The sequence below is a fragment of the Acanthopagrus latus genome, chromosome 9 (genome assembly GCF_904848185.1).
Source record: "Acanthopagrus latus isolate v.2019 chromosome 9, fAcaLat1.1, whole genome shotgun sequence".
NCBI lineage: Eukaryota > Metazoa > Chordata > Actinopteri > Spariformes > Sparidae > Acanthopagrus > Acanthopagrus latus.
Window position 1 is genome coordinate 16,183,268 of NC_051047.1, and position 25,550 is coordinate 16,208,817.

A 25,550-nucleotide genomic window follows, 5' to 3' on the forward strand; every position below is an offset into this window, starting at 1 on the left:
GTCTTTTGGGGGAACAAAAGTTTGCATTGTAGCAGCCTGGAGCTGACGTCACTTCTCTTGAGTTGCTCGGAGGAGAGAGCCTCCTCAATCTGCGATCAGAGAGCAACACATCCAGTCACACTCTCAACCCTGGACTCCTCTTATTGACCAATTCTCCGTTCATCCCTTTCGACATCCGCAAAGAAACAAACCTGGAAGTTAATTATTACAGTTCTTTTTTTCCTCCCCGTTTCGTTTTTTTTCTTTTTCGAAGGGAATACGCCGGATTTTCGACGAGGAGGTGAGTTTAATTGTCTGTGTTTTGCCTTCGGGAGTTTGCACCCTTAGCTCGCTAGCTATCACTCACCAACGTCCGCTCGCACAGTTCTGTCGCACGGGCTAACGGCTAAGCTAACGCTCGGTGGCTAAAAGCGGTAGCATCCTCGCTGCTACACTTGCCTCACCGAAGCGTTATCCGCTCCGCGAGTTCAACACGGCGGTAGAAAAAGAGAAAGAAAAGTTCTGGCAGAAGTAGACACGGCGTTTTCGGATGCCGCCGAACTTAACTTTGTTCTGAATGTAACTGTTGTGGTGTTGGAAGTGTAACTTGGTCATAAGAAGACTTAACGGCACCGTGTACATGTCACCCGGCACTTGGCACGGAGACAGGCAGTGCTGCTCGGTCTTGTCATTACCTTGTAGCACGGCTCTTCGCTGCCAGCTGGTCCGCCGTGTGTCCTTAGACATTAATGGATGTTAAAAAAAATAAAAAATAATAATGAAAAAACAAGTTAGCTTATCGACATATTTTGTTTGTTATTTTTTTTCTTATTATTTAGCTCACAGCACGCCTCTGTTGTAGACATTTAAAGTAGTGTCTGCCTGCCCGTGAGACTAACTCATGCGGTCTTACGCTTCGTGTGACAACATGTCATGAAAATATCAAACAGCTGGATCTAACACAGGTGAGCTTTAATAATCGTCTTTCCTAACATGAAATGATGGTGTTATCAGTATTAAAGCGGGGGGATGCCCGCTGCTCTCCCCCCTCTGTCTTCTCTTTTTGTTGCTTCCTCTTAAAGGAGAGCGCAGCTAATGCTGCAGCTGCGGTCTGGGCTGAAATTTACCCTTTGAGATTATGACAATACCCTCCATTTTTCTGCTTTCATATTAACAACAAGGCATTCGCCATCTTGGGGTATTTAAATGAGCACTGTCTGTTCAAACAGTGTCGTATCTGTGGCAAAGTTCGGAAACTTTGGGGGAAGAAAGGATGAGAGCACGCTGAGCAATATTTTAATCACGCATATGTCAGAAGGTTTAGAGTTTAATGGAGTTTGATTTATGCCCGTGAGATTTCAAAACGGATTGGTTTAAAACTGCAGTCCAAGCACTCTGATCTTCCTGTGATGACATGTCACACATTAGGCTAAAAGCCCTCTTGAAACCCTGTAGTGGCTTTAATAATCTGGGTGCCACAAGCACATACTAGCTCCAACTTCCAAGCTAGAAATCAGGGCACGACATTTTAACATCGCCCTGATTTCTTCTCTGTGCACTCTGGTTTTTGTGCCTCCTGAGCTTTTAGGGATGCAGATATATTAGCCAATGATATGGAGCCAAATTGCATCCATGGACTAAATACTATAAGATACAGAAGGTGATGGTATGCACCTTTATAGTTGATAGGTATGGGAACAATATTAACTTTTCCTGTTGCAGTTATCCTGTCCAACAGAATTATGATTCACAATATTATCCCAATAATCATCAAAATATTCCTAAAACTTTAAAATAAAAATTAACATTGCATGAAAACATACTGGAGTCACTATAACTGAACACTCATGTTAGCAAACAGATATTTTTATTGCATCACAGAAAGGACACATATCTCTTTCAATGATTAACAATCAAAAAATCGAAAATAATTAATCACAAGTTATGAGTTCCTCCTGTGCAAATAAAGAGTAAATAAATGGTGATGGCATCATCTCTCTGTCGATCTTCAGTTTGGAAGTTGCACTACTTGCACACATCTTATTTAACTTGATTCTGTGAGGGATAAAGTGTGCATGCAATGGCTTGAGCAATGGTGACAGGCTTAGGCAATTTCGAATAAATCAGGAAACCAGTATGGACTGTAAGTCAACGTGCTAGAAGAAGAAGAAGATGGCAAAAAATAATGATTGCAGCAAGCAATACATTTTTTCTGCAACATGGCAATTTTTTTAAGAGCTATAGAATATTAAATCATCCATCTTTGCTCTTTACATCTTAGCCTTTCTAACCCTCAGGTGTGCTCAAACTACAGCATAGGGACTACTTTTTAAAATACAAATATTGTGTTTCTCTAATTACATTTTGAGAAACCTTTAAAAAATGAATAAAATGACTTACAGTACAGTACAGGCACAATAGGACAATCTCCCACAAAGTTTGACTACATTTTCAGTACGCCCTGATGCACCTGAACTAAATTAAAACCATACCTGAGATAAGTAAACATCTGCTGGCCCTTTTCCACATCAGACATTTCGTACAGTTGGAAAAGCTTACTAATGGCATTTATGATGGGTTCGTCCTGTTCAAGTGTTCCTGTGAGCCATGACAGCATGCAGGCATGCACAATACCAGGAACCTCAACTAAAGTACCTAAATGGAATGCAGCCATCAATAATTTTTTGTAATCTCTCTGTATTAACTTGTGTTCAGCCTTAATTAATTTTTGGAAGGCAGCATCAACCACCCTCATTATACAGTGCATAAGAGTTTATTCTGATGGTGTAAATTTAACTTGTGCCATTTAGTTTGTTTTGGCAGGCGTCCTTTGTTTGCTACACAGTGAAGCTCATTTGTTGTACAGATATAATTGATAGTAATGAACTAGTGTGCGCTCTTTGCACACACAGTCTCGAGCAAAATGGCAGTAAACATGATTCCTGGTAAAGTCCATCATTTAAATGGCTTCAGTAGCCAAGGCAGCAAGATAAATCAGATCACAGCCTTGATCTGTTATGCATGCATCCAGTAACTGCCAATGAATCAAAACACAGGTAGAAGGTCACTAAATTTGCCTCATATTTATTCAGAGCACATGTCCTTGAAAACCTCTGCAGAGAGAACATTGTTGAAATGCTGTGTACTAGGTTTCTAATATAGTATGGTAATACAGTATTTTAACATTGAGAAATAAAAGGAGTCAGCAACTTGTCATTTGAATGTAAAAACAAAATATTGCAGGGCTTTGTTCTTCCAAAGGCAAGAAGGCAGATGTAACTCCTTGGTTGTTAAATTACTTAAAAGAGCACTCGCGGTCAAAACATAAAAAAAAATAAAATAAAAGAAAAAAACATTTGTAGCATACTCATTGTTTGGGAGATTTATTTTCTTGATAACAAAGTAAGGATGTGCACAATCATTTGACTGTTTGGTTGGTAACTGTCTGGTTGGTTGCCCACACTAGTTGGCATAAGAAATACAAGACAGTTAAAATTGTTACTCTCCTTATTTTATTATTGTACACATTTAGAAAATGCACTGACTTAATTTGCACTGAACTGTCATGTCTTCCCAACCCAACATTGATTTTAAAAAAAGTATACATCATTGTTAAAAATGATGGTTATTTATCAGTTTTAATAAAATATGCTGAGCAATTGCATTTACCCAATGATAATGCTATTGTAGCACTTTTCCTAAATAGTTTTTGTTATGTTGAATATTTGTTTTCAGTACTTTAACTTGTTTACTTGGATTTATTAACCTGTTGTTTAGGATAAAGTGTATTCATAATGCACAGCAGAGAATGCCACACATGTGAGTGCCATTGAAAGTGGTTATTGCAGATTGTGATTTGAATTTGTGGATTACATTGTGCTCAATTTTGATTTTGAAGTATTTTCGTACTTTTGGAATTTGTCTACTAGTCAAATGTAAAATTAAACATCAGAGATGTTAGAAGTAGGAAATATTCCTATTGCAAGCTATTATTTATATAACTTAGATGGACACTGCTGCACAACTTACTATAAACATCTAGCACTTAAATTGCTTTAGCAGTATACCACATCAGCATTATTAGATTTTTGTGCACAATTTAACTCACAGTATTGTAAATTCAGTTGTCTAATATATAATTTGTCCAACCATACAACATTCTGTGAGCTGTAGCCTAACCAGATTTGCTGAATTGGTCACACTGCTTACCATTTCAAGGGGGATCACACTACACATAGCCCCTCTCAGTATGTCATTACAGAACATGAGAAGCCCCCCCTTTTATGATCCTTCTGCTTTTTGAGAAGTTCCCTCTTTTCATTTTGGCCCCTTTTTGAAAGAAAAAGCAGAACTGCTAATTGTGTTTTCACCAATTTTTACCCTGTCTCTTCTGCTCTTACCCTTTCCACAAGTTTGCACTCATTAATCAAAGGTGCTGGTCTCCTGCTGAGGGCTGAGCAAGTTCATCAATTTGGCAGCCGGCTTGCTGTAAGGAACAGTGCCGAGGCTCTTAACACACAAGCATAAATAAATCTATGGTCTTTATATGCAAGCCCTGAAGGTTAATACTGTATAATTCAATGTACCCTCTTTGTCTGCTGTGATTGATGTTTTTAAACATGTAAGGCTTGACGGGAGTCCCTTTTTGTAGGTCAGTGTTGACACTTTATGATTGGGTGAGCTTTGGGGGGAGCGGCACGAGGGAGGTGGATTATTAGGAATATGTCAGGGAGATTACTCTTTTTCACTCATCTTTCTGGTCTATTTTCTCTCCGCCTGGAGATTGCTTGTCGTAGTGCTTTATTTGAACCAATGATGCTTCTGAGATTGAAGTCTCCCCACTGTGTTAATGGGGCAGATGTTTAAAATGCTAGTGGTCTGCACTATTTGCTTTGCTGTTTATCGTTTATTTGCCTCCTTTGCTGCGGGAAACGCTGGCCAGCTGCAAATTTGTAATTCTTAATTCTTAGTCAGGTAATCACAGGACTAATACAAAAGTTTTATCCAGTTTCTGTTGTAAACCATTATTCTCGCACATGAAGGCTGTGCCTCAGCAGACCCCTTTTTATTGATCCTCATGTATTTAAAATCTGGTCACTGCTGCCACAAACACTTCCCGCTTTAGCTGTGCTCTGCATGCTGCTGCTGCATCCACATCTTTGAATATTACATTTTTACTCAACATTGTCTGGCCTGATAAGTGAAGGAGGAAAAGAAATTCATCCCTAAAAATGTTTGGATCAGCAAAGGCCAAAAAAAAGTGCTTTCCTCACCATGATGAGACATTGCACAGGCAGTTAGCATGCAGGGAAGTGTTGCAACTCTGTCTCGTACTTAGAATATTTGTAGATTCATTTTTTGAGGTAGAGACCTACCCACTCATTATAAGACATTCAACTTTAAGCAATATCCTTTTATTGAAAGGCCCTTAAGTGTTTAATGTTTAGGGGAAATGTGGACATAGTAAACAATGAAAATGTCAAAACTGACTAATAGTAGTTAGAACATAGACCTACAGTAGGACACTGCTATTGAAGGCAAAGCTTATGCACCCTTCCACTATATCAATGTCACACAGCTTTCTTTTATAAAGGCCTCATTTCCAACAGTCTGATTCAATTCATTACACATTATGAATATCTATATATTCAGAAGCTGGGGATGGTACCAAAAGAACGACTCCATGGCTTCCTGTTCTTTTTGTCACCCTTCTGTTGAGGTACATAGCACACTGATCACATACCAAAAGGTTAAGTTAAAGTACTGCAGACAACTGATTGACCAATCAGGGTATTCAGAGTCCTCTTGTAATCTGTGGCAAACCCCCAGAAGGAGAGCTAGGATTTAAAGACAGGTTGACAAAGTCAACATACCAGTTGCACATGATGCACCGCAGCCCTGGGGTCTTTTTTTCCAATAAGTTCACATTGTGAAACAAGCGGCTTTAAACAGTAGTTACAATATTTTGAATATGACAACCCTGTCAAAAAACTAATTTGGCATATCAGAATTTGAGCCATTTGGTCCAACAACATTTCGAAAGCTGAGACGAGCCACTCAATTAAATAATTTTACCCATATTAAAGTTAGCCAGGCATGAAATCAGAAGTTAGTTGGCTCAACAGGTGGAAGTCTCTAGTACACATACTGTGTGGGCGACACAATGCACAAAATGTTGATATGTCATGCCTTGGACGTCAAGCTTTTTTCTCAGCTTTCATAGGAATGAACGGGGCACATCTTCTGACACTGCAGCCAGAGCTCCCTTCCACATTTAAGAGCCCTGTCTGGGGCAGAAATGCAAAACAGATCTACAGTTTAGGTTCAGTTACCGTGGGTTATGCGCAGGTTTAAAAATTTACTTTATCAAAAGTACTTTGATGGAAGCTAAAATGTTGCCATTGAATTTAAAGTTTGAAAACTGTCATATTCATAATATAGTTTGTAGAAGATGCTGGTTTCTCAGGGCTGAGAGGCTGAGATTCATCAATGAAGAAAATACATGGTACAGATCCAGTCGCGACTCGTAACAAACGTGACAAACACAAAGTTGATCAAATTGACCTCACTGGAGAGCGGAAACCCTCAAATCTTTTACTACAAGAAGACCATAACCTGTTATTGGTACTTGTTAGTTATTCCTCATGATTTAGTAAACAGCCTCTAACCTGAGGAGAGTAACTTGAGGAGGCTCAACCTTGTAGTAGTTCGTTAGACTTGTTGCAACAACCAATTATTTGAAACTAGAGAGTGACCTTTTTTAGTCACAGTGCTGAATCAAACCTGTAAGTGTAGAAGACTGTAATCTCTTTGACACTGGTATTCACACAACATGACAGATGGCACTGTAAGGTGACCCACATGAAGATGACACAAGTGTTGCTGCCTCTGATGTGAACGCATGAATGCTGTACTTGTAAGATATGATTGGCCCAATGTTTTAATGGGATTTAGTTCACAGTCACTAAACAGGGTCATGGCTTCAGTTCTCTGGTTGTAGAGACAAGTGATTGAGGATTGATTCAAAGACTGAACCTGGTTCAGGCTCCATTTCCTTTACATTCCAAACAAAATGAACCCAGATGGTAATGCATAAATAGTATACATGTGGTGGCTGGACAGAAATGTTTGCAGTGCCTAACATATGTGTGTCTTGTTACAAAATCTCTTGAGTGGAGAGGGGCTTTGTGAGAGAAAAAAAACATTAAAGATAAACATTGCTTTATTGTGCATTTCTATTTCAGTATGAATAAACTTTGAAGCTTGGCATTTAAACATTTTTCAATTTCTACCCAAAATAAAAGCTTTTTATTTGGTAGATGTTCCAAAGTTCATTTGATTTTTCTGCAAGATCCAAATGTTGGCCATATAGCTGCCCTTGTCATAGAGTCAACCGTAATCCAATTTCTCCAAGTGTTTTTGTCATGTCCCACTGCCCTGTGTTGTCTCTTGGTGCAGGAGTTTGATTTTCTGCTGATGTTGAGAATGGATAACTCATTTGCCCATGGATCCATATTACCATTTTTATTTCATTTTCATGGAGCTTTGAGATGGGAACGATGCTGAATGAGTAAATCGATAAAAGTCAGGCAATAAATCTGACTGTGGCTGTCTCATGTTTCAGGTGCAGAGCGAGGATGTCGCAGAACTGAGGACAGTCTCATGCAGTAAGTGTTTGGTTACATCAGCTACCCATTGTCCATCTTTGCCATTTTGCTCTTTGAAGTGGCTGTTTTGATTTTGTAACAGGGAGAAAAACAGTTTGCTTTGTTAAATTGGAAAAAGTAACTCATGAATGCAAATGCAGGACTAAGCGGAGCACCTCATTTTAAAGTAATATTTAGGTATAGGATTAAAATTTTCCAATTAGGTTGAGATTTAACAAAGTCCTCCTTTATGAAATTAGTTTGTGCTGCATTACACTTTGCTCTCGTTTTGTGTGTTAATCTAATTAATTCCTGTCTTTCTTAGAATTAGAGTGTCAAGGCTTCAGAACATATTTAAATCTCTTGGGGGAGGAAGGAAAACTTTTTTGACTATGGGGTATGTTAAGATAAATTACTGTGAGCCAAACAAGGCTAATTGGTGGGGTTGGAGCCATTGTTTGGCATTGTTTTATATTTTAATTCGGGCTACTCCGCATATACAGATGATTCCTAGCTGCTATTAAAAATTGAATTCTTGCCCCAAGACAGAGCCTGAGCTCTACTCCATCAGAAAGTGTGACATGTGTTTTTTCTCTCTGACTGCAATACTTGCTGCTAATAGACAATATGGCAATATGTTTTCTCTGTTGTACATGCTACACTATGGCAAAGGTGTGAATTAATGAGAGGTCTTTATACTGAAACAGTGAATATATGACAAAAGGTGCACTTGGTCCCACTCAAGATAGACATACTTAAAATAAAATGGCGTTAGTTAATAGAAAGATATGTTCAGCTGTAGCTCAGTGATCAATGCTGCTTGGTTCTGGAAAAATGTTTGCTCCTGTTGAGGGTTCGGACCTTCAAAAATATCTGTTGTGTCTTTGCTACTCATTTTTGTGCTTCCTAAATCTTCAGCATTAAGTAAAACCATAATCTGCTCACTTAATTTTCATGGCATCATTTCAGCATTCTTTGCTTCGTAAAGGTTATGACATGTACATGGCCACCTTCCGAGAAAAAGAGAAGTCTCCCACTGTTTATGTGACTGACCCTGGAAAGAGACAGGTCATCTTCAGCGCTGTAGATGAGCCGAGTTGAAATGGCAGTGGCAAAATGAGCCTCGCCACAGGAATCCCATCATCTCTAAACCTGAGCACTCTCCCTTTTATCTGTGTGAAGGAGAGGCCCTCAAGGATTTATTATAGCAGTTATGAGTAACCTTCAGTTTACCTACAGGGCCCAACAGTAAGTTTCCGAAACAGCTGCCAGGTTGGGAAGTTATAGTCAGCCTTGGCTTTTGGTTGTTCGTAGCTGACACAACGGTTGCTATACAGCTATTTCACGGTCCTGATGTGACTGTGGGTCATTTAACACCCACATGTTGTATTCATGAATATTCAGCTCTTTGCTCAGAAGGACGTAGTAAGCAGTGGTCTTTGAGATCTTTCTCACTCTTATAGTTGGCGCTCTGATCTGGATTAGTAGATGAGGTTGTAAACTTGGAGTGTTTTCCCTCTTGGTTGGGTTTTTGTTTTTTCCTGCACTGTGAGAGGGGAGAGAGAAGAATGAATAACATGTACCAAGGTTTGCTGGCTAGGATTGACCCAGTGTCAGATTTAACAAGAGTAATTAGTACAGGTTTAAAGAAAAAAAAAATATATATGGTCATATTATGAAATCGGTGTACACTGTGCATCTGTGCAGTGGTCTGTCTCTCTGATTGCTTTGTTCAAGCTCCACTTCTCTCCTGCCTATACAATTTGATCAGCTTTGATGAATGTTTGTTTTTCTATAAGGGTAGTTGAGACATGTGTTGCACAGGCAAACAGTAGGAAAGTTTTATGTTAAACTTTGAGCAGTGATCTCATCTTTCCTCTACTATTCATGGGGAAAGAGTAAAGGAAATGTAGAAGAAAGGGAAACTAATGAAGAAGGATTTGATGAAAAGGGCAGTGTGGATACCAGTAACTAATCTCTAAGCCTGATCTCTGCAAAATACAAGGATCTGTGATTTGTCTGAGCTCCAACCGATGTTTCAAAATGATCCAGAAAGAAGCGTCAGAAAACACATATACAGAGATCTAGACCAACTTTAATCAAGCAAAAAGAAATGTAAATCAGCTCTTCAGTGAACACCATGTGCCTGCAGCTGCGTTGTAGTAAAAGCCAGCTAGTGCTGGCATTCATTTCTATACCACTTCAACACAATGGAGATACAAAGCAGACAAAGGGCATGTCTGGCTCCACACAAAGCACACATGCTTGTTTTCTGAAGAATTGTTAAGGGATGACAAAGTGAAGCAGGACCGTGTTCCACTAGTAAAATGTCAGGTAAATTCTAATCCTATAAACAAATTAGTGCATTACAGTGATGTTTTAATAACCAACATTAATTTAAGTATCTTAAGGATTTTGACAATTTCAGCTTTATTATTTGAAGTTTCTAAAACAGTCATGTTCTCATTTGTTTTTACTTCAGAAGTAAAGTAGTACTATTATCTTTATGTTTGGTATCATAACAATTTCCCAGTTTTGAGAGGGATGGAGGCTTAAGGAATGGTGAATTTTATGCTTTGTATGCATCATGTTGTAATTTTTCCCTGAGTCTTTCTTTACAGTGTAGGCTGTAGTGATAAGATGTGTTTCAACTGTAGTACATATCAGAGCCCCCTTTTTTGTGCCCAGAGGTGAAGTAGCATACATGTATGTAGGACAGAAAAGAGAAGCGATGAAAGTACCCAGCAGTGTGAATGGGATGAGATATATTAGTTGAATGAATATTTGATATTACAGTAATTCACTGAAATGGTTGATGATGATACTTTGTCTTATCAGCTTCTCTTAATTGAAAGAAAGTCATGTGTGTTGCATGTTTAGAGGATTTATGTAAACTTCGAAAATGAAAATGCCCTTCTCACAGCTCCAGAATAGCTTTTAACACAAGTTGCACTGATGCATCTAACTTTTTCAATCAGGTGCACCAGCATAAAATTAAGCACCCAATGATACATTTTTCATTTAATTTCAAAATAGGAATAAAGGTACAGATGTTTTTTTGTTTTTTTTATTCACATCATGGCACACGCAACAAGAAATTGTGATTACATTTTTTTTTTCTTTTACATTCTTTTAATCTGACCAGCTGAATATGTGGTGCACCAGTGCAACCAATACAAATCTTAGGTTGCAAACCAAGCCATAGTGGCGTATGAGCAGAGGCAGCTTTTTTGGACAAGTACACGTACAAGGAATTTCATCTATGATTCTTTCATTACTTTCAGTGCACAGGGATAGACATCAAACACCAAAGAACAAGGACAACAAAGCTATTCAAATAAAGTTAAAGAATAGACAGGAATATTATGCACACAAGTATGTGTGACTTGCAGTGTATTCTGGTTGATGCTCAGGCACACTTTCTGTTTTCCGAATATACTGTTTAGGTTTCTCTGGTGATCTATAGCCTGTTTGAAGGGTGTAATATAATATTTCTAGTAGAGGCAGCACTATAGATTTATATGGAGCAACTTGTATCTGCTCAGTAGGGATAAGACCACTGGGAGGAAGGTAGTACTGCATAGTGCTTTGAGTTATAGGCAGTGGTAGTCACAGAGCATAGTTTGTTGTCAATAAAGTGGAATAAATTATATGTGCTTCTCCTCTTGGGTGAGAGGTCAGACAGGCCTGGGTTTTGGGATAACATCTCAGTAGACCAAAGTTAGGCGGTTGTTGGAAGGCTGTAGGCCTGCTACTGTGTCTCTGAGGTGTGCAGATGGCATTGAGGAAAATTGAATTTTCTTGGGTGATCATGGACAGCTGCCTGCTGTTCCTTCTTTAATGTTTGTATTAAGTCTTCATTGGACAACAGGGATTTTCAGAGCAACATTTTGCATCACGAAATAAAGATCTTGTGTCTTGGAAACGCTTCAAAGTCTGTCATTCTTTTTGCAGGCTTGTTTTGCTTCTCATTTGATGTATGTATGATAAACTAGAAATTCTTGAGCCTTGCAGCTGCTAGATTATAGATTGCTCAAATTTGATCAATTCTAATAAAATGCCTATTGTTCTTGAGCTTCATAAATGCCACTTAGCTGGATGAGAGTTCAATGGCAGTCTATAGGATCTGTGGTGTCAGCACTCAGATGGGTATAGAGGTGACACCAAGGTGAACACAGCGTTGTAGAATGGTTGGAAATCATTGATATTCTGACTCGGAGGCTGCAAATGGCTTGGTGGCAGATGGAGTCTTTGTCAGGGAAGAAAAATGGCAGCTCGGGAGCATCAACGCCATTTTCCCTATCAGCTTTGCTGGCGGGCGGTGACCTTCTGCCGCTCACAGAGATCCCCCTTAGCACATGATCAATTATCTCTCTTCCATTGTTTACTAAGCTAGAGGAAGGGGATTTAAATGTCATTTTTTTACACAGAGATTGCATGTGTAATCATGAAACTGGTGTTTGTTGTTAGTGCTTCAGGAGGAAGCAAATTGTAGTTTGTGAACAAGCAAGTGTTTTGTACCTGTTTTAAGCACAGTATAAGGCTAAATCAGATTTAAAATACCAATACATGGCAGCTGTTTAGCTCCATTTATTTCATGTTGTTACAGAATTTTTGTGATTGATTTGAGTTCTAAACAACATTGTTAATGGAAGAGATTCCTCAGGAGTGTAGATATATCGCATGGCTTCTATTTGGCAATTGGTTGTCATTAACATTGCGTGACTCAAAATAAATAATTTACAAAGGTGAAAATGTTTATGCAAATAACATTAATTTGGTAATGGCTCTTCTCATTACACAGATAACACAGGCACACCGAATAAAACCGTGATATGCAGTCATTAGTCTTGGCTGTAAACAAATCGAAGTCAGAATAAAATATTGAGTGAACCTGGGGGAAATGAGCTAAAAGAATAAACGATGCAAAAGAGCAAATGACATTGAGACCCCAGTTTAATATGTATGCATTGCAGAGTGATGGTTGATTTCATTAGGAGATCTCATTGTCATGCATTGACTGTCTTCCTGCAGCAAAAAGAATATTGTATTCACGTAGCTTAAATATTCAGGAGAAAATGTTTGGATTTGAGTGGCATCCTTCAGAGTGAGTGAAGTGTTGTCTCCTTACCCCAGATTCTGATTATTCATTATGTTGAATCTTTAAACAGATTTATACAGCATAGCGACCTCCATTCATTCAAAAATATTGTTATTTTTATTTTTTGCATATATTTGCATTATCTTGCACATATTTGCCAATTTTGCACCGGTTTTTAATTGCAATTAAAAATAAACATCCAAATGATCAGGCACTAAAAAAGCTTTGGGAGTTAAAAAAAAGCTTTAGCATATATTAGCCATGCATATTGATAAAGGTTGGTTGGTGGGTCAGCTGCTCCCTTTGGGCATTAGCCACTTACTTCTGTGCTCTTCTCTCCATTCAGATACTAAACTTCATGTTCCACGTTTTGGTGTATGTGTTGCAAAAATCAGATGTTGTATGTGATGTATTTGTTTTAGATCATTGTGATGTTTGGAGCTAACCAAACATCTACACAGAAGTAGTTTTTCTGTCTGTATGGAGGATGATATTAAGTTGCGATGCCATGCACCCTTCCTGCCCTCTTTCAGGCCTGGCTGCGCACAGCTTTCAGAGGGCACCGCTTGTCGAGTTTCACTAACAGGAACTGTGTGAAGATTTTTCCATTAGTAAAGCTCTGTCTGTGCAAGGTGTTCTGTTTCACACTATCCTCATGCAGTTAGCCTGGAATGACAGTACTAGCAAGGACAGATGCTGACCCTCATTTGGCTCACAGGTGGTAACCTGCTTAAGTGAAAGTACATGTATGTCAGTATTAGTTTGGCCTATGCCAGACGTAACTCGTACTGTCCTGAAGGCAGAGCTCTAAACGAACTTCAAAAATGCTGCAGGCAGACAAATTGGATGCCTTTTGGTTATCCCTCAGGTTATTATGATATAGTCAAATGTTTCAACAAGATATAGTGGCTGACTGATTAAAATCTCTGTTGATTTCAAATTGAAGTTTAAGTAACACCATGAACCTGTTGTGTCTGCATCCTGTTGGTATTTCGTCAGCAAAAATATTTTTGTCTGATTTGCATCCCACTCTGCTACTTTCTGTGACACAGGTGGTCATGGCCTCCTTTTGTTAGGATTAGAAGGTATGTTGGTATATCTGGAACTGCACATGCATGATTTTACTATTATCTACGTCTCTGTTTTATACCCTCAGCTCTTTGAGTGTGTTGAGTGCCACTGGGGTTATTTCTTTTTTTCTTTCTGTTTTTGTTACTAACAGTTTTTTTTTGTAATGGCTACCAACACACATCAAGATCTTTCCCTCAGTAACAATGACCTTGTCAGGCTTCGACCAGATAGCCCTAGAAACAAAAAATCCCTTCTTATACATTTATGTATGTGTTTTTGTGCCACATCTAAAGGAATAAAGATTAAGTAAATTAGACTGACAACAGATTAAAAGGCACAAACTTCATCTGAGACTTTTTAATTCCAAAAAAATCCCTGATGTATTCCATTCATGTTTGCAGAGTCACAAAGTGTGATTGAAGAGAAGCTGAAACACTAGACGCTTGTCTCGAAAGTAGCCATAAATCTGCTTAGTGTTTCTTTGTTTCTGTTTCTGTTTTTTTCTGCTTTAGTACAGAGCCACATTGAAACTATAAAACAAGTGCTTCATTTATCTCACTCTCTTTTTAAACTTGTCAGGATTTTGGCAACAGAACTGTCAGAATCAAAGAAATTCACATCATTAGTCCTAATACTGGTACCCACGATGTCCACAGTTTTTGTAAGTACTTTTGTGGTTTATATTGTATTGTATTGTATTGTATTCAATCAGTTCAACAAGAAAATTTTTGCTGGAGAGCAGGGACTTTCTGGGGGAAGGAACTATTGCCTACAACTGAAAGTAGAAATTGTTGTCACAATGTACTAAAAGCTCTTCAGTTCCTTAGGAAAATGTGTGTGTTTGTTTTGCTGTCTAGGTCATGTCCATGGGTTAAAGTGAAAAGTCCCCTGCTTCAGTGCCTCTTGGGGGTTTTCGTTTGGGCAGTGTGGTGCTTTTACATGTTGTTGCCACCTATTTAAAGCTAACTCCCTAAGCAGTTTGAATGTATGTATGCACAATATCATAGTTGTATTTAATTTGAATTTTAGAAAGTAGAAGGAGCAATAGTCCCGAAACAAAATCCAATATTCCCTGTCATATTCCAAATGAACTCTAATAATGTCATTTGATTTAAGTATTATTCCATCAATTATTTAAATATCACTTACTATCATGGTCACTGTAAGTGGTCAGTGTTGTTCAGTACCATATATTTTTTTGTTAGCACCACAAGCTACTGTAAAGTACACAGTGTCTGGAGTAGTGCAAGCAGGTGATGGAAATATTCATTTAGCAACAGAGAAGAAGCTCTTTCTGTGAAGATGGCTCAGAGGCAGACAGGAAATTAGTTATTTTACCCACACATTCATCAAAATAAAAATAGTCTGATGAGTATCCCAAGTGACTCTCCCACATCTATTGAAGCCACAGCTGCATGCGCTGTGCTCTTAGTATTAACCCTCCAATGAATTTCAGGTGTTTGTGAGCACCATTAAATCAAGGCTTCTTTTTTTCCTATTTTTTCTCATCTCAAAGAACATTGTCCTATGTTTTATCCTATAAGAATTTGCATATTTGGAATAATGAAATGCCCCATCTACTTTAATAACCTTCACCTACTACTTCCCAAGAATTACAATGTGAAACAAAGTTAAATGTTGTGCTTAGAACAAAGAACTCTGGATGGCAAAACTGTTAGATATTTGTCTTTGACACTTCAGTGTCTGATAACCTTTGATTTAATGACTAACAGAAGCAGAATGGCAACAGGGACTGTGCGCCAGATTGTTCAGTCTGTGGCCCTTTTAAAACCCTCTGACAGATCACAGCGTTCTATTTTGAGGGTGGATTGCAGAATGACCAGAGCATTATGGAATAAAGTGCCTGTGTGACAGTGGTAAAAGCTTCATTTTTATTTTTATTTTTTTAAATGTATATCACACTCGTTTGTCCCAAAATACGCAGCATGCAAAAAAACATTCACTGGGTTCAACTCAAACTAATTACAGTATATGACAAAAGACATTTAACTTTTACCATTTGTAAAGCACATACTGAACTACTACACTTTTTTTTGATTGTTCTCCTTTTCTGTTTGTGGCCTGTCAAATATAAGATTGCTATGACAGGAACTGTCACAGTAGGCTTTATCACAGGGGGAAATAAAGCAAGTTTTTGCAATCTCACAGCCTTAGTGGTTTCATTTTACTGAACAGTTGTGGGGAAAACAAAACTGCTGATCACTTGTGAATGTGCTGAATCAAACTTTCATTATTTCTTTTTTTGCTACTGAGTCAAAGCCACTGTTAGGTTGGATTTGCTGGTGGTTTAAAGATGAACTGAAAGAGTATAATGTCAGCTTTTGCAATAATGGAAAAACTCTAAAAACAACTTCTTTTTTTCTTTTTATACATATGTCAACTAAACAAATTGTACTTTACTAATAGAAATAATCAGCTGATTATTTGATAATGCAAATTATTGTTATTATTATTATTAGATGCTGCTCTCAAGCAGACACTTTTTAACTCTAGGGGTTGAAATTTAGTAATTTTAAAACGGGTGTATTTTGCTTTTGCAGCGTTTCCCAATCTTAAACTAATATTTTTTTTAGTTAGATCAGGTAACCTTGGACGGAAATCTTGCTCTCTTGTATGAAAACATTTGTGTGCATGCATATCACATATGTGAAACAGTTTTTGCTTTGTATTACAACATACATAGTGTAATCAGCCATGCACTGATTAGAAGTTCAAAACATTTAAATTACTGTTTTTGTTAGGAAAACCAGATGATGTCTTTAGCATTCATTTTTTTTGTACAAGCTTGCTTTTTTTATATTCACATTGCTACAACAGAATTGTGTTCTTCCGGGCAGCTCTATCCAGGCAGGAATTATTAATCCTGTACACAGTATGTTGTTTTGCCTTTGGCACTGGTGATGGAGACATTTCACAAGAATATCATCTCTCCTGATTATAAATGCAAAATTCTTACATCTAGTAAATCTGTTAGACTTAATATTTTGCTGCCATATGTGCTCAAAGATAATAACTGTGTTTAAAGGTACACCCCCTCATTTTGTGACCGTACCAAATGATGCCCCCTGAATCCTAAAATATTCTTCCTGCTCACCTCTGGTGTTTTGGGAACTGTGACATGAAGAGTGAAATCAAGAATTTATCGCTAACCTCTTAATAACCCCCCTGTTTGCATACTAGATCAAGATGAAACACTACTGAAAATAGTTCGTAAATTCCACACACTATTACCTTTTTAAGTGTTTTTGTGTGTGTGTGTGTGTGTGTGTGTGTGTGTCTCCAATATTCCCCTTTTGCTACCTAATGTGCTGAATTTAATATCCTAACTTAACAAATGGAGAATTTAAAACCCAGTGCAGCTGTGGTTAGGACAACTTTGTGTCATTGTGTAGCTTGAGGAGGTAATTGTTTCCTTTTCACAGTAAATGGCTTCCAAATGACTGCCTGAAACAACCTGTCAGCCGGTGACAGCTTGTCTACAGGTGTAACCTAAAGTACACCATTTTAAATTTCCTCAGTTCCTTTTACCTTTTTTTCTTCTACACTCTGTATGTATTGCCCTTTTTTACTGGCATACAGTATGAAGGTGAATATCAACACTGATATGACAAGGGGAGTGTTGTATAGTGAGATTAATTTCTTTGTTACTAATGCTTAGGCCTGAGCTGGCTGACAGCGTGAGGTGCAACTGATATTTCAGCATTTGCAAAACTTGAACAACTATAGCTCAATCCCATTTCCAATTTTTACTTCTACCCCTTGTTGGCCCCTTACCCATCAGCAGAGTTACAAGGAGTAGTGGTTGAATTCTGCCTTTATGAAATAGGACAACCCTTCAAAACACTTTAATGTCAAATGGCCATCCAGGTAATATCACAATGACATAAAGAAAAGGACATTAAAAATAGGTCAACAGGGTTCTCATAACCATCAGTTTGAAGTTTGCCTCTAAAAACAATCATCTTCGTGTGGAAGGCCAAGTAACTGTAACACTACATCCTACCCATCTATCCCAACAAAGGGAGACCCTATCCCTAGGTGTGAACACACAAAATGGAGGGTTAGGGCTAAGTGCGAGAGGCATGAGGTGTATTGGGATTGGGCCTTAGGACAGCAGAAGAGTGTAGATGCTTTAGGTTCAATCTCATTTCCAATTTCTATCCCCACCCCTCGTTTGTGAGTGTCCTCTGTGAAAAAACCTCAGTTTGAAGGAGCATGTAGCTCCAACACTTTAGCTCCAATCCCTCTATCCTAACAAGAATCGAGACACAATAAAGCCTAGGTGCAAACATAAAACTAAGGGGTAGGGCTAAGTGGTAGGGACAAGGAGTGTATTAGGATTGGGCGTTAGTTGCAGACCTTACTCAAGAGTCTGTCAAAGCTGGAAGGTCTCATGCTTCTATCAGTGTATCATGTTAATCCCTGTTGTCTTTATCACGCTTGCTCCTTCTAGTCTAGAGTGTTGAGAGCCCCGCTTGTTTGTCTGTGCTCCAAGAATTGGTCATGGGGGTATTAAGTCCCATGGTTCTCCACATCAAAGTGACTGTTGTAGAGATGGGATGTGTCAGTCGTCATGCAGCTCCATTAGACGGCTGCTGTAAAAGTCCAGCTATTGGTGTTCTCCTTTTGGCAGCCTGACATTATCTGGCTGTAAGTGACTTTGCCAAATTATGAGGTAAAATTTTTTCACTACGCCGCTTTTCCTATGATATGATTGACCTTCATTTAGGACAACCAATGTGTGCACAGGTGTTTGTTTGAATGTAACCAGCGTCTTCTGCTTCAATAAAGCAGTGGACATATGGACACTGTGTGACTAATGCTTTGAAAGGGACACTCGGGATCTGTTTTATTGCTTCATTTGGCACACCGCAGTCCCACTTCCCATTACGGTTGCCATGTGATTTATGTTGTACTCTTTGGAGAGTGAGAGAGAGAGGCGCTGGGAATGAAAAAAAGCTGTGATAGCGATGTTTACCTTGATCCTGGCTGCCTTTTTATTTCATCTTGGGCATTGACAGTGGGGAGAAACAGGTTACAAGCTCTGCCCCATGTTTTCCTGTACATAAATGCTGTTTCTTTGATCACCTAAAGCATGAGGATGCTATTGACATTGCGGTGTCAAGCTTTAAAGATTGACCAGACCTTTTACTTTTTATCCTCACTGTATCTTTCTTGATGTATAGACTAAATCACACAACCAGGCTGCACCACACTACCCTTTATGTATGGACAGCTAACCAATATTTAATTAATAACATGCTACAGGCAGATTTCTGGGGTTTTTTACGTAATCCACTAAATGGCCTCCTCATAGCTGTTTATCTTGCACGCAAATAAGCAATAATCATGTCACAAGTCTTCTTTATGATTGAATAAATGTCCTTTTACGCTATGTGTTATTTAGCTGAGCAGAGTGATAGATGACCTTTGCACCAGCATCTTACACTCATGTACAATTTCTAGTTGTGCTTCCTCTCAAATGAAGGCACCTGGTTTAAATTCTAGATGTCTGCTTCCTGTTTGCATACTAATGCACACCTTACACAACCCAATAATATAAAACTGAGGTATTCAACTGATTAATATTTTAACATTTTGAGTCACAGACCACCACTTGCTATCTGAAGTTTGAAGTTATGATGTAAAGTCATGCAATTTTTGAAAAAAATAGAACTGGCATTGGGGGCGGCTGTAGCTCAGCGGGTAGAGCAGGTCGACTAGTGATTGGAAGGTCACTGGTTCAAATCCCAGCTCCGGGCGGGGCTGAGCTGCATGTCGAAGTGTCCTTGAGCGAGACACTGAACCCCACACTGCTCATCAGTAAGGGCCCTGCGATGAGCTGGCAACTTATCCAGGGAGTACCCTGCCCTCGCCCTGAGACAAGGCTGGGATTGGCTCCAGCAGCAACACCCTGCAACCCCATGGAAAGGGATAAGCGGTTCGGACAATGACATGACATGACATGACATGACATGACAGAACTGGCATTTTTAACATGCATATGAGCAAAATATTTTAACAAATAAAAGTGTCACGTTTAAATGGACACATATTGCTGTGTTCTTTTTTTCTTCACTGAGTGGAATGCAGATATTTTTGAAATGGGAAAGCTTTTTCAGGTTCCTTGTGTGCACATTGTACTGATCAACTGACAGAATCTTTTTTTTTCCCCCCCCATTGCCTCTAAAATACATTATGTCTAATTAGATGTTACCAATGTTTAAACAACCTCATCAACTGTGTCTTTTTACTTTTTACTTCACGTAGTCATAAATGTAGTATCCCCATTTTATGCCTCAGTGAGCATTATTTTTCCTCTTTTCTTACCAGAAACCAAATACTCATTATAATGATGCCTTCAGCAAATGATGGTGAACAAATGATGCAGGAGTAAACAAGGAGGTAGGTTGTGTAATGTTAATTATATGGTGTACGTGTGATAATCTTAAACAAGTATTGGCTTGCCTTTCCATTTCAAGATAACGCTGCAAATACTATTAAACTGGCTGCATGCTAGGCCATGAACAGGTACACCATTAGCTCTCTTTTTTATTATGTTTTTACATTTAGGGGTTTGCTTATATTAGCTTGGCATTTTTTTGAAGGATGAACTGCTATAGCTATGCATTAGCAATGAACATTATCCCTTTACCACCTGCATATTCTAAGCCAACAACAACAACAGATTAATAGCAGCTGATTGGGAGATGCATGAATTTACTTGTCCTCTTCTCTCTGTCTCTGTAGCAACCCCCCTCTCCTCCTTCTTCTCTGTATGTGTCTAATTAAAAACTGCAGGCTGAGCTACACAATTTATGGCTAATGCGTGCTGCTGATGGGGCAGCAGTAGGCAGGAGCTCTGAGAATGTGTTCATGATGGATGTCAGTCTGTGAAGAACATGTGGGACTCCTGTTTCTAGGCGCCACTCCCACCCCCATATCACTCCTCATGAAAATGATCCACATGCATACTGCAAAGTGTGCTAACACTGCTGTGAAGGACAAATGCATTTCTTGGAACATTTGTCATCCTGAGGCCTCGCATCATACATCAGAGTCCATTTGCCTCCTTAACTACCCACCCTTCCACTGTATTCATGGTAGCATTCAATACTTATTTGAGGCAGTCGATACAAACAGAAATTCATTTTTGGCGTCCCCCTAAAAGATGGATGTTGCCCTGAAAAAGATGATAACAGAGTGCCTACCTTTTTTGTATTTCTGGTCATTCTCAAGGGCAAAAATGGAGTATTATCCAGGCAGTATAAGCACAGGTGGATATCTTTGCTGAGCTCATAGCATGTGTGCGTTCTTGCATACGAGGTCAAAAATGTGATTACACTTATGCATAAATGGCTATGGCTCAGACAGGACATTAAGGGAGTAGATGGTGTTTGAACATGTTTAGTACAACCCTGACTCCAATAAGTTGAGATGCTGTGTGAAACGTAAACATGAAACAGAATGCAGTGATTTCAAATCATTCTTGACCTATATTAAACCAAAGACAATACAGTATTCAAACTGATAAACTTTATTGTTACTTGTAAACATAAACTCATTTCTAAATGTGATGCCTGCAATACAAGAAAGTTGGATTAGTGGCATGTTTGTCTCTGTGTTATATCACCTTTCTTTTAACTACACTGAGTTAATGTTTTGTAAATGGGAATTGAAATTGTAATTCTTTCCTATTTGTTCTTGATGTACAACTTCAGCTGCTCAGCAGTGCGAGGTCTCTCTTGTCACTCTTATACCACACATTACAATGGGGGACAGTCTAGTACACTTTTTCGAAATGGAGCCATGTTGTAACATGTGTAGAACGTGGCTTGACATTGCCTCGCTGAGCAGAGACACCCTAAAAAAGTCTTTGTCTTCATTGGCAGCATATGTTGCTCTGAAACTTGTATGTACTTTTCAGCATTGCAATGCCAATGACACTTAAGCACCCCAATAGCATCACAGATGCTGGCTTTTGAGGTAACAATCTAGATTTACCTCTGTTGCCAAGAGGACCATAGCACACATGTCTCAGATGAGCTCGGGCACAGAGAAGTCTGCTGTGTTCCTGAATATTGTTCGTCACTGGCTTTTTCTTTGCATGGCAGTGTCCTAAGTTGCATTTGTAGATGCAGTGACAAATTGTGTTTACGGACGGAAGTGTTTCATAGTAATATTCCTGAGTCATGTCAGTTTTCAATGCATGACCTCTGAAGGGTCAAAGCTCACCAATTGATTTCTGATTGACCTGTGACATAATATCAAATATCTTGTCCTTACTGTGGTCAATTGTTAGATATGGCTGAAAATGATTTGCAAATCATTGCATTCTGTTATATATTTTACTTCACTTCTTTGAATCGGGTATGGAACACTATTACAGATTTTGCCATGGATCTCACTTAATACCAGTGGGGCTACCACTGTTTCAGTGACAAAGTATCCCAGAGGTTCTCCAAGCAGTGTAACTAACAGTGCCCTGCCATCTGCCAGTAAACAGTAATAGTCGAGGTTGTCTACCAGTCGCTCCATAGACTCCCCGTTTACAACCTACATTCATCCAAATTTTCCATCCTTGATGAGAGCCATTCTTGTCCAGTCAACCTCTGGAAACACATGGTTTCTTTTGTCTCCCAGCATGGCCATAAAAAAAGGGGCCCTCGCTGCAGAGAGCAAACCTGAGATGAATGGTAAACCAGCCCTTAATGCGGGGTATTGATTGTGTAGGAAAGCAATGTTTTCCTTTTTAATCACTCTGCACAGCTCCTCTGTCATGACAGCATGCTTTGTGTTCCTAAACACCATCAATCAAAAAATGTCTGTTACTACTGTAGTAGTTACCCTAGAAAAATTTAGAAGAAAACCTGTGTTCAGCACTTTACCTACATGACTTAAATGTAAAATTGGTGTTGATACATTTTCTGTTGATTACATTTCAGTGCTAGTTTAGGTTGGCAGTTGCTTTGACACTGTGAGGAAAACAGCATACAGTGGCTTATGTGCAAACTGAGCTTACCTGTATTATACCTATTCACAGCATCCTGAAAACCTGCTTTGTAATGTTACTTTATTATCACCATTTCCATTGACCTACCTGCAAAAATGTTAGTTTCCATATAAAAATTCTTGCATTTTTCTTAACTAGTAGGTGCATAAATTCCACTTACTGCATCATCACCATCAAACACATTAGGCAATAGTTTGCCTTGAAAATCCCTCTATGAGTATTCTTGTGTGTTACTTAGGCCCATGATGTGGGTCAGTTTCTCTCTTTAGCAGGTGGGACTGGTTAGACACAACACTTCATCACTTTCCAGGTAGAGTAGGAGTCAGGGCCAGGAACAGTAACTTGTCCACAGAGGACATGGGCAGAATGAAGAACTGATTGAAACTCATAGGACCATGATATTTCAGCTGAACACTGTGGGTGTATCACTGTACTTGTTATGCACCTCAGCGGCAACCTCACTCACTCCATTTTCGTTGACCGTCATTCATTGGCCATAAAAAGTCAGCCCCACAGTGAGCTCTAACCCATCAGTTCTTGTACGTGGACACACACATGAGGAAGGGGGACAATTGCGGGAGTGAATGGCCTTTTTTTTAATGTGCTTCACCACTGTTTACAACCAGAAATATTTCAGTCCCTGCTTTTAACATCATTTTATTTTCCACTTATTTGCCAAACAGTGAGTGGCATTATTTTTCCCGTGTGGCAGAAGGAGTTGATTGTGTTTTGAGGGATGATGGACAGACTGCAGCTGGTGTCAAAGCAACCATGTATAGAATCAATCAAGGGGATGTTAATGTCAGAGGAGCTGTATTTAACGTAGTGATGTAATGCTAATTAGTAGGCCCCCAGATATGCATAGCAATTATAGTCAGAACCGGGCATTTTTATGTTTTCTTTCATAGACATACTTCACGTTCATCACAGATTGGTGTGGAACAGACAGAGGACCATCCATTCTTTGTCTTAAAGCAATGTCAAAGCACTCTGATACACTACCTCTCTCTGTCTCCTGCGTGTGCCTTACCTTAGCTGGAAAGAGACAGTGTTTGCAGTCCAAAGGCTACTGATCCATGCTGATGGTTCTGTTACTGGTTTATCATTGTTAGCATCAGCCATCTGTTTTGTGCATGATGATAACATGGACAAGAAGGAACACACAATGGGAAACAAATGTGCAACAGAAACACAACAGCGCTGTGCGAGGTATGCACCGCTCCGTTACACCCGACACAGCTGGAAAGAGTAAATTCACATAAATTTGAGTCCGTTTTCATTATAAGATAAAAACTCAGATATTCTTAATTTGTGTAATGACGTCAGCTAGGTCAAAACAGTGATTTTTGTTTTTTTTTCTTTCCCCCCCCCTTTTTTTAACTTAAGTATTCAGTTTACAAGAATGGTGTAATATTTTTGCACCGATTCTCTTTTTTGCTGGGATCATGTGCTCCTAAACAGCTCGAGAGCCAAAAGAGAAATTTGACATCTCTCCATGTTAGCAACACTCTAGTCACCAACTAACAGCCACACAAAGCAAACAATTCAGATGCTACACAAACAAACAACAAAGAATTAGCAGTTACTGGATGTAAGCCATTGTTATTTTGTTCTGTGGCGCTCCTGAGCTTATTCTGTCTGAAATTTGAATGGTTTCCTTTTATTTCCATGTGTCTCGTGTTAGTGTTCTCCTTTCTAGGACAGTGCACGCACCTGTAAAGGGGTATCCCCCTTTTAAGATGGTCTGTTGGTGTGAGTATGCCCTCACAGCTGTGATGGGCTGACAATCTTACGACCTTCTGCCCAATGTACCATGGTCAAGACCTTCAGTTGGAATATGGATGTGCACAGACACTAGCTAAACATCATACGATCCTCCTTAGTTTATTGCGTAAGTTAGAAAGCCATGCCAACGTGCTGAGAGAATTTTACATTTATCCGTACACGTTGAGTTGTTATCATGATAAATATTGTTAAATGTAAAATTTTGAGATACTGCATCATCAGAACACTTGCATAGCATTTGTGTAATCATCCAGAATTTGAATAGATATAGCAGCCCACACTGAAATGATTGATGCTGTTTTGTGTTGTAGAAGTCCATTCTGTTCAAGTTCATTGTTTTCCTGTTTAGAGATATTTTTTTTTCAGAGATTACAAGCTGCATTATGCTTATGGAGCCATATACTTTGATTCAATCATAGCCATTTGTCCTGTAAATCATCTCTGCCGAATTAGCATACATTGTTTGTGCTTTCATAGACCTGCATCCTGCTGCTTGAGATGTCTTCGCTTCGTGTCTTTCACCTCACATGCTTACATTAGCTCAAAATGGTGTACATGCATCCATTCAATTGATTTTAAATATTCATATATGATCTAAAACACCAAAAGTACTGTGCTTGCAGCCTCCCGTGGGTTTATGTTTATTACCTATAATCCAATTTTATTTACTTGTTAAACCTTAATTTCTAATAATGAATTCATGACAGGCTTTTTAAATTATGTAAAATAATGTTTCCCTCCTGATCATTTCAGCATTTTGCTCCTATATTTTAATTTGTTTGCAATACTAGATTTAACAAATTACTTCAACAGTTTTAAAACCCAGTTTTTCACTTTTAGAAAGGAGAGGCTTCCTCAGACAGTTTAATTATGTAGTAGAAAATAATTACCCAGTAAGAGATCATATCTGCCGCATATCGCCGAAAATGAAGAA

The 25,550-nt window shown here is 38.8% G+C and overlaps 1 protein-coding gene across 9 annotated transcripts in view; it reads left to right on the forward strand.

The window, feature by feature from the left end:
* Positions 1 to 14: 14 nt before the first annotated feature.
* LOC119025743 (bromodomain adjacent to zinc finger domain protein 2B) overlaps positions 15 to 25,550 on the forward strand; it is a 53,041-nt gene continuing 27,505 nt past the window's right edge. For 3 of the 9 annotated variants that reach the window (XM_037109655.1, XM_037109658.1, XM_037109653.1), the window contains exons 1-2: positions 17 to 280; positions 7,604 to 7,646. The gene's annotated coding sequence lies outside the window, so the exon portion shown is untranslated. Of the gene's footprint in view, positions 281 to 7,603; positions 7,647 to 20,151; positions 20,224 to 25,550 lie in introns of all 9 variants that reach the window. The other 6 variants (XM_037109651.1, XM_037109657.1, XM_037109659.1 and 3 more) reach the window with 4 other exon arrangements.